Source organism: Callithrix jacchus, chromosome 1 (assembly GCF_049354715.1).
Source record: "Callithrix jacchus isolate 240 chromosome 1, calJac240_pri, whole genome shotgun sequence".
Taxonomy (NCBI): Eukaryota; Metazoa; Chordata; class Mammalia; order Primates; family Cebidae; genus Callithrix; species Callithrix jacchus.
In genome coordinates this window covers 3890601-3905332 of record NC_133502.1, presented here as the reverse complement: position 1 = coordinate 3905332, position 14732 = coordinate 3890601, and the positions used below count along the sequence as shown (strand labels likewise).

The following is a 14732-nucleotide window of genomic DNA, read 5'->3' as shown; positions in this document are numbered from 1 at the left end:
AGGTTAAAGACAGGCCTGGAAAAAAAGTCCATAACTTCTTCCAGTGATAATTTTGAGGACTTCAATATTTAAAGGGAAAAAGTGGGCTGGAGGGGAAAGAAGGAGGGGGTAGTCACATTACTGAATCCACCTGTTGCAAGAGGAAAGTAGCAGTGAGGAAAGAGTCAATTACTTCAACTAGCACTCAACAAATCAGAAATTAACATAAGAAAGGTGAGCATAAGTAGCTACCTGTGGAGATATTTAACCACCTGTCTACAACTATCTGTTTAGGAACAAAAGCAAAGGAAGTTTCCTTAATTTATTATTAATTAATTAATTAATTTAATTTATTCTTATTTATTTATTCTTTATTATTTATTCTTATCTAGTTATTCTTATTTATTCTCTGTTGTTTATTTATGCTTATTTATTTATTTATTCTTATCTCCCAACCCTGCTTAAAAAAATATCTTTTAGAGAAAGTACATCGGAAGAAAATAAGTCTGTGGTTTCAGATTTTGTCCAATCTCTCATGGCTAGGAGGGTTTATTCCTAGATGGATGAGTCCCATATTGTGAGAAAAGTAAACAAAGCTCATCGTTAGCAGGTTGTGAAGTCTCCCATTCCATTAAGGAAAATCATGGAAGGAAGAGAGAAAGATAAGAGAAGAATAAAAAAGAGAAATAAAAAATACAAAAGTGAAAACAACAGTGGAAAACTGATATAGACTATATTACTCTGAAGTCCATACTTCAGTAGGCAGGTTAAAAGTACTTTTATAAAATATAATATATATTATAATATATAATAAAATATAATATAATACATGTTTATTTTATGTATATATATATATATTAGATATATTTGCATGGATTGTTTTCATTTTCGTTTTATTGTTTAAATTTTCCAGCTTCAGGTTACAGAGCTTTTAGAAAAGCATATTTTTAATTTTTTGTAATTTCAAATCATTGAAAATGGAGAAAGAAGGGAAGAAAATAAAAAACATGATTTTAGAGACTTGTAGCCAAGCAAACTTTAGGATTCAGTTCAAATTTTAGAAAATAAAAAAATTGAAAATTATTGGACAAAGCTAGAATCTGGTAAGAAGTATACTATAGTTTATTTTGAAAAATATTTCATACCTGCAATTTTCCAATTTTATTAAAGGCAAAAATCATAACAGGACCAATTTGTTTGTAAAATAAATTTTAGTCTTATTGTACTTTCCATGCTTATTTGCCTTAACTACAGAAAGAATAATCATTTTCCATGTAAGTGTTTTTAGACAAAAACAACAAAAAATGGCCTTGCTAGAACATTTTGCATAAGGCATCTAAGATTAGACCTTTCTAAAAGTCTTGATCCCAGCGAAAGATTTATCTGTGCCTGTAGATACTTGTATGAATTCAATGAAATTCTCCCTTTCTGAGGTCCCATGTAAGCTTGGGGTTCCCAGGCCAGTCACAAAGTGACATTCTTTGTCTACCACAGGTCAGGATCCTCTTTATTAAGTATGAGACCTGGTTGTCCAAGGGCTTTTATAATCTCTGTAGGTCAGCGCTGTTTTCTGAAGGCCATCTGAAAATACGTAATCCTAGTCAAAGCTTTCATAAAATAACCAATGTCTCTAATCATGTTTTGTTATAAAAGAAAACAGATTCTTACTGACCTTATGCAAATAGCTATATAATATATAAATTAAGAAAAAAAAGTGTCCATATTTTGGAAACATGTTGAGAAAAGAGAATTATGTTTTAAATTTTGCTCATAAGAATTTATTTTATTCAGTTTTTAATAGCTTAAATAGCATAACAAAGGAAAAAGTTTTATTGATTCTGAAATACAAAAACACCACTAATGCGTTAAACAGATTGTAAAAGGTTATTTTAAGTCTTCTATTAGTTCACTCCATGCAATGATCTCTTCTTCTGTTCCATATTAAATCAGCAATCCTCATGAATATATCACATTGACATGAGAGTCCTGGAAGACTTTCTCTTCATTCCAATAGCACAATCTCTAAATTTATCAGAAACTTATACTGTAGAGAACTCCTCAGAATTCTTTAGCTGATTATAAATAAGCCATACAAAGCACCAAAGTATAATAACAATTGTGGATAAAATAAGTCTTAGAACAGCTATGATCAAAAAAAATTGACAGAAAAATTTGGTTATTTTTGTGGCTTGAAACTTTTTAGCACAATCATAATTACTACTAATAATATATGATAATATATGCGAAGACATCATAGTAACAGAAATCTCATATGATTTTAGAACTAATACTAATAATACATTTATATAAATAGAATGCAAAACATGTAAGACATTATTTCATAGGTGACAATGCTTTCTATGATTTTATTATATCAATATAAGTGAATATATCTGTTTTGGAATTCAGAGAAAACTATAGAAAATGAGGTCAAAATGAATAAATTTAGCATTGGATTTTGGAAAGTTTGTGAAATAGGTTTAAGACACTTAATGCCATCAAATGGGATGATAGCTTATTGTAAAACAAGTCATTAATTTAGCCTACATAATTCAATTCTTTATTTTAAAAAAAGTAAAGCCTTTCCTCTTTATTAGAGGAGAATTACTTTTCCAAATAATAATCCCTAATAAAGACAGTATGACGCCAGTTAAATATCTCTCAATTCTTATCAACACATCTATTAAATATTTATCATCTTTAAAATAAGATATGATTTTTGCAAACCTTTTTATAAACTTTTATAATTTTTTTCTTAAAATGATGATTAATACTCTAAGAAAACCTGGTTAAACTGATACAAGGTCCCAAATGCTAGTCTTGCATCTGTGTGCCTTTGATATTAATGTTTAATTTATGGTGCAATATAACTTATTGTTTTCTCAAAATTGGCTCTTACAATCTCACCTACCCACATTTTCCACAATAGTTCCTCGGACTAGCGGGGTTGAGTAGTTTTAATTTTCATCCCTGGGTCTCCAGAACGCAGTTCATTTTGACAGTCATCTTCTCCTGGGTCTGACGATGAGGTTTCAACTACAGTCAATGTTTAAGATTTAGCAGGAGTTGGTGTCCTTTTTGTATCCAAGAATCAAAGCCCTGTTACATAACAGCACAAGAATTTTAAACACCATAAATGTATATGCATGTAATAAGATTAATTTTTTAAAAAATATCAGTTTTTCTGAGCAAAAACTAAGATTTTTAAAAAACTTAAAAACATTGACATAGAAATTTTTTCAATAAAATTTAAATGTTTTTCTTAGACTAATTACCAAGAAAAAAAGATCTTGTGCAGTGTGATTGCTTTTCTTTATGGGGATTTCATTTAGATAACCTGCAGTTTCAAGTTAATGAAAAGGGTACTTAAATTTATTAGATGTAGTAAGAGTGAAATCACTGAAGAGTTTACATTTCATAGAGCTGTTTAGACATATTATGAGAAGCCAAGAGTATAGAGTTATTATATCAGAGGAAAACATTTATTTTAGATCTTCAAAATAAAATATTTTAGCCTAACACCACAATGACAGTTAGAACCTTAGAAAAAATGTTACATGAGCTTCATGAGCTGACAAAAAACTTGAAGAACTATTTCAAGCCTCCTCAAACAGGAAAGAAAGCTGAAAATTCGATGAAATAAAAGTTGAATTTTGGGGTGAAAAACTATAATCTCTTATAGTTTTATTAAAAGTAAAAAAATACTTTAAAAATTTTATTATTCTAACCAATTCTTTAATGTATTAGTGTATTCTTAATATGAAAACCCAATTTCTAGAAAGACTACATAATTTTCCTTTTCATTATAGCCAACTTAATCACATTAAGTTTTTTTCAAACTTATCTTTTTACAAATCTAATTATGTCTAACAGAAACCATCTATGACATGGTTGAACTTCCTGTTTTATCCTAAACAAGTATCTTTCTTAAATAATCAGACACTTTAAGACACAAAATTACCATATATGATTATTTCTAACAAAAATATTTTTCTTAAACCTCTTTTCACCAAAATTATCTCTTTGTATTTAACCTATATTTACTTTTCCTTTATTTATTGTTTCCTTTTGCCTTTTATCATAAACTTTGAATTAGATAAATCTTATTTTCATTTTTATAAGAACACTTGTTTTAGAAAAATGTTTTTCTATAGCATAATTATAAAATATTGGATATAATTCAGACATTTAATGAATAGATATTATTTTCATATATATTCTGAATGATATGACAAGCATATTTACAAGCAATTATTTTATTATCTTTAATTAATTAGTTTATTTGTAATAGTTTACCTAGATTACTTATAGAAACTGTGATATTAGGGCCAGGTGCAGTGGCTCACGCCTGTAATCCCAGTACTTTGGGAGGCCAAGGTGGGTGGATCACGAAGTCAAGAGAACAAGACCATCCTGGCCAACATGGTGAAACCCTGTCTCTACTAAAAACACAAAAAATTAGCAGGGTGTGGTGACACGTGCCTGTGGTCCCAGCTACTCGGGAGGCTGAGGTGGAAGAATTGCTTGAACCCAGGAAGCAGAGGTTGCAGCGAGCCAAGATTGCACCACTGCACTCTAGCCTGGCGACAGAGCAAGACTGTGTCTCAAAAAAAAAAAAAAAAAGCTGTGATATTAGTGAAAGTTAATCAAAATTTAAAGTTATTGCCTGTTTCCCTGTTAAACATTTTTATAGCGTGTGAATACTGGGTGTTTACTTGAGTACTAAGTTTAAATAAATGGGCTTTTTTGCCAATAACCCAGATGTAGTTGTTTTCATTAAACCAATAATACTGAATGCCTTTTTTGATCAAAAAACTGCACAAAGATCATTCTGTTTGGGCCGCCATTGTAGCTTATAACCTCCATATCAAATTTTTACTATAATATGTAGTAGAGACAAATATAAAGCCACTTGAACAGTAAGTCTAAATAATAATGTATATTGACAGTTATAAAGGCATTACTGATTTTATTTTGTGAATAAATTTAAAGCCAACTTATGTGTTAAATATTTACTTAAATCACATGAACTTGAAAAAGTATTTTAGCTTATTCTTTTTATTTTCTAATAAAGCATTTAAGTGCCTTTTAAAATTTAGGCCAGTTAATCAGAGCTCTTTTATACAATCTTAGTAGTGCAATATTGTACACAAGACACAAATACATAGACCTAAAGACATACAGGCAGACATCTTATAGATTCATAAGAAAGTTTTCTTTCCTATTATAGACTTAAAATTTCTCTTTTTTTTTTTTTTCTTCTGTGAGACAAAGTCTTGCTCTATCACTCAGGCTGGAGTGCATTAGTACAATCCTGACTCACTGTAGCCTTAAACTCCCTGGCTCAATTAATTCTCTCACCTCAGCATCTGGAGTAGCTGGCGTGACAAGCACATGCCATCAGGCCCAGCTAATTTTTCTATTTTTTGTAGAGACAGAGTTTTGTCATGGTGCCCAGGCTGGTCTCAAACTCCTAGTCTCAAGCATTCTCCCCGCCTCAGCCTCCCAAACTGTTGGGATTACAGGAGGGAGCACCATGCCCAGCCTTCTTGATACCCTCTTTCATTACCCTAAGGCATGGTCAGCAACATAACCCTAAATTTGCATACCAAAGGAAACTCTTAGCTGAAAATCAACAAAATTTACATTGCAAAGTACAGAGAGAGAGAAAGAGAGAGAGTCAGACAGGGTGTGTTGCAGGAAGATTAAAATGGATGCCAAGTCTAACAGAAAAGTGTAATAATCTACCATAGGATTTTATAAGGAGATCAATTTTATTTACAGAGGTTGTTTTACATTTATTATCTATCTTTTAATTGGACTACTGAGCTCTTCCAATGCAGCCCATATTGCAGGCATTCCCACACCACAGGCTGCAGACCGGCACTAGGCCTGTTAGGAATTGGGCCACATACCAGAAGGTAAGTGGCAGGTGGGCAAGCATTGACACCCAGCTTTGTCTCCTGTCAGATCAGTGGCAGCATTAGGTTCTCACAGAAGCACAAAGATAGATATAGATATAGATATAGATAGATATAGATCTAGATATAGATATAGATATAGATAGATATAGATATAGATATAGATATATATCTTAGATCAGCTTTTAATTAAGCTGACTTTTGTAACCGGATTATAGATGCAACCAGGTTTTCTGGAACTCAGGTTCTTGTCCTCTCCAACCCTGACAAATGGGGAAGGGGTCTCGGTGTCTCAGTGAGTGTTACAGCTCAAATAGAACTCATGGACCCAAAGAGTGTGCAATAGTGCAGTTTATTTGGCAGAGCAAAAGGACAGCTTCCATGCCATGGAAGGGAACTCAGAGGGTGTGCCACTGCATGCTTGGGCAGCTGGAGATTATACCGCTGAGTTATTCCCTCCCCCTTCTTGTTCTTGTCCAATGAGAGGGATTTTTTCAGACTTTCTCTGGATTAGTAGATCTTTGAATCCTTTACTGGATTGGTTACTGTTTTAAAACCCTGAGTCACTGAGCCTCTGACAGAGGTAGGAAAATTCCAGCACTGGGAACAAAGTTCCTAGCCAGCCAGAGGTAGGAAAATCCCAGCACTGAGAACAAAGCCCCTACGCGACCCTGGAAGTTCCTCTAACACACTCCCTCACTTTTAAATATAAAGCTCCTAAAAAATTCTTTCAAATTTCTTACTACTATATTTTAGCTTGGATAAACAGCTGATATTCAAAAGGAGCATAAATATCAAACCAGAAAGGACTTGATTTAGGAACCAAACCTAGGTTACAGCAGTAAAAAGAGAAGAATCTTAGCTACTGAACTATTGCTAATGGTAGCTGCCATTTCTCTTCTCAGAAGAAAACAAACCAGTGGCAGTGTGGTTACTAAAAGGTACCCTTGTTATGTAGCTGAGGTGCCTAAGGTAGTCAAAAAACAGGTTTTTAAAATCCTTTTGCTGGCTGTTTTTTGTTGCTTTTATTTTTGTTTTGTTTTGTTTGTTTTTCAGTTTTGCAGCTGTAGGGGATTTCAGCCAATTCAGAGGCCTTGTTCTGCATAAATTGGAATTCTCATTCAGATTTGACCAAGCCAGGCAGAGTTGGTAAAATCCAATGGGAAAAGGACTGAAAGGCCAAAAACAACAAAAAAAGAAACAATATGATTACTGAGCACTATAATGGTAAGAAATCAAGGCCAGCTGGTTGCCAATCTTAACCTTTAGTCATTAAAAAATGACTAAGACATTTCAAGACAATATCCCAATTCAGCTACTTACCTAGGAATGGGGCCAAGGATAAAAGCTGATCTCTACCATCTTAGAAGCAGAAAAAAGCTTAAACTTGCCTTCCCTTTTGGAAGTGCTAAAACTGCAGAAAAGGAGTCATACAGCTAAAACAGCCTTAGATCTTAACCAAATTTGAGGAGATCAGGATTCTCTAGAGGGTAGTAAAACCTTCAGTCGCTCAGCAAATTGTCCTATTGGTTTGAGCAATAAACCAATCGTGGTACCAGGGTTTGAGGTTTGGCACTCAGGCTGATACCAAGCACCAATAGAAGATTTGTCAAAGGTCAGGGCCACCTTCACTAAGATTTCCCTGTGTTACTCACCAATTTGTAAACTAAAAAGTATCTGAGACAGGTATCAATCAATTTAGAGGTTTATTTGTCAAGGTTAAGGACTTGCTTGTAAAAGAATCAAAAAACCATAGAAACAATCTGTGGTCCATACCTTTTGCCAAAGATGATTTTGAAAACTTCAGTATTTAAAGTGAAAATGTGGGCTGGAAGGGACAGAGAAAGGGTATCATGACATGATAGTCCACATGTTGCAAGGGAAAAGAAACAGGTAGGGGAATAACCCATTAAGTTTTCAACTAGCTCTGTCTAAATCAGCACTCTATATAACATAAGGTGACCATAGAGTAGCTATCTATGGAGATACATAACCTTTAATCTATAGCTATCTACTTAGGAACAAAAAGAAAGCAGTTTTTTACATGACTCAGCAGTTAGCTTTATATTTTCCTTTTGGCATGGTGCATTAGGGTCTTGACATTTTATTTTCCTTTCACAGACCCCAGGGAGTTGTAGTCCCCCTAAATAAAAACAATGCTTTAGAGTAAGATAATAATGCTAATTAATTACATAATATATAATAAGATAAACTGCTTTGTGCAAGCAAAATACATTATAGTATACATGGACAACTGGAAAAATGTCATGAAGACTGTGAAGAGGATTGAGCAGCACTAAGAGAACTGAAGGTTGGGTACTACTTGGCAAGATGCAACTGTTAGGGTATGGGAGAGATTCCCAGGAAGAGGAAGCAAATGAGTGTCAACATCTCAAAAACCAAAGTAGAGTTTGCCACAGATGTGTGCTACGGAAGTGTTTGTGTGATAGAACACAGAAGGGAATGTCTGATAAAAGAGCAATAAAGCATCTTTACCTTGAGTCCCTTATGTGTTTCCAGCCCTCTCTAGAGAACCTCCAGCCACTCAAAATCCGTCAATTAAGAGGGAAATGCCCGGCAGAACACAGGTCCTCCAGGTGGCATCTCTTCTGGCAATTATATGCCTGTGTCTTACCAGTATATAAATATTTTCAGTATAATCACTGTAAATGAGTAGAAGATAAAACTGGAAGGTTAATTGGGAACTAATAATAAATAACTTTGTGAATAATATTTAGGATTTTTACCGGCATCATAAGAGTAATTCTAAACCAAAGATAAAGTTTAATCAAGTGAATTCCATGATTAGAAATACACAAGAATCAAAGCCGTGGTGGGTATGAGAGTGAAAGGACAGAGGTAGAATTATTCCTTCAGAGCAGAACAGAGGGAATGTAAGGAGGGCTATTACACCATGAATGTTGAATATTAATTCTCAGAACATAAGAATCAAATTTAGAGTTCTCATCTGGTCCCACAATATTGAAATACTGTCTAGACTTGCTGATTGGCATCTGAATGCCTGTTTCTCATTAAAGTGTAATACTCTAGCTAAACAGTAGAGAGGAGAGTAGTTGAGTCTTCAAATGAGATTTTCTATTCAGAGTCAGTATAATTTTGTTCTCTTCTCACTGAAGTCTATTATCACTTTGTCAAATTATACTACTGTAACATAAAATCTAGTTATAGAGATTTGAAATCTAGATTTGGCAGCATTTAACACATTTTTATCTTTCTCTAAAAATCTCTTTGACCATTATAAGCTCAAGATTTTCACCCTATCACATCCAGGCAGGCAGTTGAATACACAATTACTGCATAGTTCAGGTCATAAACTTTGCACTATTTTTCACTGAGGCAATATGTATTATAATCTTTCCCTCAATTATTTTTCTTTTGAAATGTCGTTCTCATTTCTGATTATAATATTAAAAAGTTTTTAATCTTGTCATAAAATCTGTGATGTGATTGTTTGCTTATATACTGTGCCCAGTGAATAATGAAGTCTCTGAAATATTAAAATGTTCTTGTAATTAGTAGCGTCTGCTGTATCCATTTAATGTTGGGTGTGCCTTTTTTTTTAATGCTTCTGGTAATTTACTCAAACAAACTACATACTGTAAATGAAGTCAGTCATTATATGTTGAATACTATTCATGAGTGTATATACATTTAAAAGTTTTGTTTAACTTCGGTGACTTAAGTTATATGTTAATCACTGAAGATCGGAAGAGGTGTCTACAATTACTACTGAATCGATAAACTGAAATTGATAATACATTTCATCATTGTGACAAAGCATTAAAGCAGTTACTTTCTCTTTTTTATTTTTATATTATCCTATTAAATGTCTTCATTGTTGACCTGACTTCTAGAAAATTAATTCTTCACACATTTTATTTGTTCTATCAACATAACAGAAACAAAAACATTCAGCCATAAACTGTACTTGCAGTTAGAGCTTGATGATAAATTCACTCTTGTTCTCTGCTATTTTGAATGATGAAATGCTACTAGCACTGAATTCTCGCTTTACTACCCTAGACCCAATGAATAACATTAATTGTTTTATATCCCTACACCAACTTCTTCTGCCTGATTCATGAAACAGTTATGCACCATTTAGAAGTATTTCTCAGTAGGGTCTGTTTTTCCCCTTTGAAAAGGAGTTTAAATGCATTAATCTCCCTTTCTTATTCTGAAAATGCAGCATGAACTTTGAATTATACACTAAATTTTACCCAATTCTCAGTCTCTAAATTAGCTGAGAAAGAGAAGAATCTTTTAAACTTCATTGAAATGTAGACTTAGCACAATAGAGTTGCAAGGAAAATACGCCAATTATTTTGAACAAATATGTATGCTATTTGAAGTCTTAACATATTTGCAAGAATGGTAATTTGTTCTTTAAACTTCAGAGAATTAAAGCATTGCAAGTGGACACCAAAACACCAAATACTATTCAGTCTAGTATTCAGAAATATGAGAGAATCATATACATCCTCTATCGATGTATTAATTAGAGGAAGGAAAACAGTTGAATTTAAATATTGGCAAAAGCTCTGAATACTCCAAATTTTGTAACCAAGTAATCCAGACAGGCAAAGGAAGCAGGAAGTGAAATTAAATCAACAATTAAATTTTTTAAATAAATCTGTATTCTCTAGGGAATTTCCTAAAAACTATTAATGTCACTTAGAAATTCAGATAATTAAAGTAATGCTTAATATGTTTTAGTTTAGAAGGTACTCCTCTAAGTCAATGAAGTAGATTTTAATTTGTATGAACAATTAAGACCAAGAGGCAAAAGTTTTGATTTGTCTCATGAGTTTACCTTAGTTTCCCTCTGCAGAACAGAAAAGTAACCTAAGGATGATTTTTATTATAAAAAGAAATCATTATATCCCTGCTATTAGCACATACTAAAAGTTAAAAACCTGATGGAAAATAAGACATGGGGAGAAATTGACCTGTATGAAACTATCCAAATTTCCAGTGAGCAGGAATCAGGAATGGGACAAACTCTTAAAGAGCACCATATTTACGACTACTGAGGTAGAGTGCAGGCATCCTGCTTTTTTTTCACTCAGATGACACCGTTAAGAAAACCATAGCCTTTTTTGTCCCCACATTACATAAATACCAAAAATCAGGACCAATTTCAATCATGGTGGTCCAAAATGATTCACTGTAACACATTTGTTGCAAATAATGTGTTGGATATGAGAGAGATCAGTTTTTTTCCTGACCTCCCAAAATGGGGCACATTCTTTTCTTTTTTGTTTTGTACATCATCTACCTTTATTTTATTGTTTAGGGTATTTTGTGAGGTTTCGGGAGGCAGTACTGAGAGCATCAATGTAAAAAATACAGGTCAGTTGAGCTCTTGAACTGGAAATGATAATTATTACAAAATGAATTTTTCTAAAAGGAGTGCAATTCGTACTTTGGAATACCCCCTTCATTTAGCTATGGTTAGCAGTAGTCTCATCATTCTGTGTTTTCACCTTATCATATGCATTTGGTATATTTTGATTTAATAGTGGATTTTAAGATATAATTTTGTTTAAAAATAACTTTTTCAATAATCAATTTTCAATGAAAAGAAAATTGCATTTGCTACAATTGAAAGAATATATGTACCCTAACTTTATTTTTCAAACTATTTTATTACAGTAAGAACACTTAACATGAGCTCTACCCTTTAATAAAATTTTAAGTGTCCAATACAACATTGGACATAGGTCCAATCTTGTATAACAGGGCTCCAGAACTTAAACATTTTACTAAATAAAATCTGCGTGCCCATTGATAAGTAACTGTCCATATCCCCTCCTACCCTGGTTGCCTTGACACCCACCATTCCACTTTTTGATTCTACCAGTTTAGATACCGCATATAAAAGGAATTATGCAGTATTTGTCCGTCTGTGACTGGGTTATTTCACCAAACCTAATGTTATCCAAGCCCACTCACAGTATCTCATATGAAAGTACTCTCTTTTTTAAGGTTGAAGATTACACCCTACGTATATATCACATTGTCTTTATTCACTCATCCATCAATGGACATTTAGGTTGTTTCCACATCTTGGTTATTGTGAATAGTGCTGCAATGAACACTGAGAGTGCAGACATTCTTTGGAAATTCTGATTTTATTTTTTTTTGGGGTAATATTTCCCAGAAGTAGGATTGCTGGCCCAAATGGTAGCTTTCTTTTTATTTATTTATTTATTCTTTAAGGAACTTCCATATTGTTTCCCAAACACCGTGAATTATCTGAACTGTATTGTGTTTCCACCAACAGTTTGTAAGTTTCCTAATTTCTCCATATCATCATCAACATTTGTCTTTTTTTTTCTTATTTCATTGCTCACACCTGTCAGAATGGCTATTACTAACAAAGGACACGTTGCTTTTTTTGGTGGTGGCTGCTAAGAGTGCTCAAAGCAGTGAGAACATGATGGAGGACTGAAATAGCCATAATATGTCTTGTAACTTTAAGGCAAAAGCACCGAAGCAAAATTATATTACATGTTTGAAGGGTAGATTAGTAGGATACATTTAAAATGTATTACTGTGCCTAAGAAGGTGATAGGGAAAAGAAATAAGATGGAAGACAAAAAAAAAAAAATGAAGAGAAGTGAATCAAAAGCCGGAAAGCAGAGAGAAGAGAGGAATAGAGCAGCCTCCAGACCTGTGGTTTGTTGATGATTTGGCACCATGATAAAAGAGTATAATTAACTTGAATCTGGGCTCCTCAGATAAATAGCCAACCAAACTACCTAAGGTTGCATTTGAAAGATGATTTTTTTTCCATAAAATCCCAGATATGTTTACAAAATCAAAAAATTTTAAGACACATTTAAACATATATATTGAATGTGTGTGTGTACATATACATATATATATAATATACAATGTGAAAAACAATGTTACAGTTATTTATAGTAAATGCTATTATTATAAATAATTTTTAGGTATTATAAGACAAGGGAATGATTAGATTTTGGAAAGAGGGAACTAACTAATATATAGTATAGTGCCTATATTCAAATAAATATGGCCTCCTAAAGCACTGGAATTTCAAGTACGAGCCACCACACAAGGTCTCATTATTATTTTTATAGCAAAATATTTCGTATAAGTTTATGATGACTTTTTAGAATGAATTCCTAGATTTGAATTTACTGAATTAATACTCAAATATTCTTATGATGTTATCAGATTTTACTATTATCAGCACTATGAAAATTTGACCATTTCCAATCCCTTGGAAATCGAGCATAAATTTATAGCAACATAAACAAGTGAGTAGACACATTATTACATTATCATTATAAGCTTTCTTCTCCAAATTTTTGTAGTTCTTTCTCAGTTGTGATTGAGAATTCATGGGAATTAGAATAGAATTAGAACAATCTATCTGTTTTGTTTTCTTTTTTTTTTTTCTTTTTATTGCATTTTAGGTTTTGGGGTACATGTGCAGAGCATGCAATACAGTTGCATAGGTACACACAGGGCAGTGTGTTTTGTTTGCTTTCTCCCCTTCACCCACATTTGGTATTTCTCCCCAGGCTATCCCTCCCCTCCTCCCCCTCCCACTGGCCCTCCCCTTTTCCCCCCAATAGACCCCTGTGTTTAGTACTCCCCTTTCTGTGTCCATGTGTTCTCATTTTTCATCACCCGCCTATGAGTGAGAATATGCAGTGTTTCATTTTCTGTTCTTGTGTCAGTTTGCTGAGAATGATGTTCTCCAGATTCATCCATGTCCCTACAAACGACACGAACTCATCATTTCTGATTGCTGCATAATATTCCATGGTGTATATGTGCCACATTTTCCCAATCCAGTCCATCTAAAGTGCTTACCTGTTTCTGATTTTAGTTTACTAAACAATTCACATCCCATGGTAGAAAAATCAAGAGATTCCATTTTTTTTAACTTGTTTGTTAACTACTTATATCTCTGTGGTTTCATAATATAGCACACCTCTACAACTTATTTTGGTAGCAGAACACCCAAACTGTTTCAGAAGGTTTCTTTAATCCCAAAGATATTCCATTAGCAGAAAGTTATATTACACTAGCTTTATACTACCTTTAGGGACTTGGTTGAGTTTACTCACTTGATAAATAAACTTACGACTAATAATTATCATTTTAGAACAGATAAACTTTCTAACATAGAATTTCATTTTTCTGTTAATAAGATGTGACAAATTACTTGAATATCAAATGCCTTTTGTAGTTTTCTGCAAGATAATTGAGAAAAATTTAAAAAATCGGTGTATAGAAGTGACTTATAAATTAGAGATATTAAATTAATTTCTGCCTCAACTATGACATATAAAAGACTTAGACGTCATCTCTGTCATCCTCACAACATTAAACATCTGAATGAGTTGAAAATTAATAACTTTTCATTGCAGTCATCAAATAAACCAAACTGATTTTCAAAAAATTACAAAAATTGATAAATCTATAGCAGATTAAGAAAAAATAAACACAAATTACCTATATTACAAATGGAGAGGAATCATCAGAAATAATTCTATAAATACTAAAACAATAGAAAGAATATTATAGACAACTCTATGCTCACAAATTTGATAATTAAATAAAGCAGACCAATACTTATAATGATACAAACTACTGAAACTCATAAAAGAAGGATAGGTTACCTTAATAGCTTCATATCTATTGAAGAACCGAATTGATAATTAAAATCATTTTAAAAAAGGAAGTACCTAACCCCAGTGATTTCACTGGGAAGTGCTACCAAATATGTAAAAAAAGATACAATGTTCTGTAAAAAATTAGAAATAAAGT

At 32.8% G+C, this 14732-nt stretch overlaps 1 long non-coding RNA gene across 2 annotated transcripts in view; it reads right to left on the bottom strand.

The window, feature by feature from the left end:
• Positions 1-14732, bottom strand: part of LOC144578922 (uncharacterized) — a 156325-nt gene that overhangs the window by 16566 nt on the left and 125027 nt on the right. The window contains exon 3 of one of the 2 annotated variants that reach the window (XR_013525485.1): positions 2891-3078. This is a non-coding gene — a long non-coding RNA (uncharacterized LOC144578922). Of the gene's footprint in view, positions 1-1147; positions 3079-14732 lie in introns of those variants that run through there. The other variant, XR_013525484.1, reaches the window with a different exon arrangement.